This window comes from Exserohilum turcica, assembly GCF_000359705.1.
Source record: "Exserohilum turcica Et28A unplaced genomic scaffold SETTUscaffold_11, whole genome shotgun sequence".
In the NCBI taxonomy this organism is placed as follows: domain Eukaryota; kingdom Fungi; phylum Ascomycota; class Dothideomycetes; order Pleosporales; family Pleosporaceae; genus Exserohilum; species Exserohilum turcicum.
Genome location: NW_007359926.1, coordinates 1,895,987 through 1,897,146, shown reverse-complemented (window position 1 = coordinate 1,897,146; position 1,160 = coordinate 1,895,987).

The following is a 1,160-nucleotide window of genomic DNA, read 5'->3' as shown; positions in this document are numbered from 1 at the left end:
CACTTGGCATAACCTTTCTCTAACAAGTAAATAAACACTGCGCGAGGCAGAGTAGATAGCTCTCTATTGAATACAATCCTTGTATACCCAAGCGTTTGCTCCACAGAGCGCAGCCCCTTACAGACGTCTTTATTATAGATACTATACTTAGCCTTTGTCTTCTTTATAAGCTTAAACTAGCTCTTAATTAAGACTAGATCTTTATATAAAGCTCTCTGCCTATTATACACTTAATTAAAACGCGTTATAAGACTGTTAGTACGCTTAACAAAGTTGCGCGGCTAGTGGACGCTAACCTAGCTAGCGCCGCGCGCAGCTAGCAGTCTATTAGCTATATCTCGCATAGCTGCATAGGTAGGCGAAAATCCACGTAGATCCAGATTAAGTACATAATTAATTATTACCTGCTCTTCTAGCTTAGTAAGCTTCTTTAAGTTAGGCTAGCAATCGCGTTAGGCAGGCTTGCTAACGCGTTAGTAGTGGATTGTTCGTTCTAACATGTTATAGATAGCAGCAGCACTGCGATTACTCTATATCTAACTAGATTTAATAGAGAATATAGTAAGCTAGATATCTACTTTATTTAAAGCTAACTAACTAGCGTTGCGTTAAGCTATTATGTATTAAGATGAGAGAGGTGCATAAAGTTAGTGGGGTGCGGCGCTCGCTTGTACGCGGCGCTCGCTTGTAAAACACGTTATGCCATATATGTATGTTATGCAAACAGTCCAGTCCCCGAATTCGGCGGGGCCCACACACACACACGCCTTGATAGCCGCCGATAAGCGCCGTCCATGTGTTGGAGTACCTAGATATCGGAGTTGGGGGGGGATTGTCTATCTTTACTAACATGCAAACACATAAAACTGCAAATGCAAATGCAAATGCAAAATACGTTAACAGTCTCCAAAACTCCAGCGTCGGCAGGCAGAGTCAAGTCCCGGTTTCCGGGGGTGATAATCATCACATAAGTAAGTAGAATGAAGGCAGCAATCGCCATGTGTAAGTAAGTAAGTAAGTAAGTACTTAGCTACCTCCAAGTCGCTGGCACTAAGTAAGGGAGGAATAACCGCACCCGGACGAGACGACTTTCCCATTGCACTGAGTCATAGAGCTGCATGGCCTTGGCGTCATTGTTAAATAGCCTAGGATGAATTCTT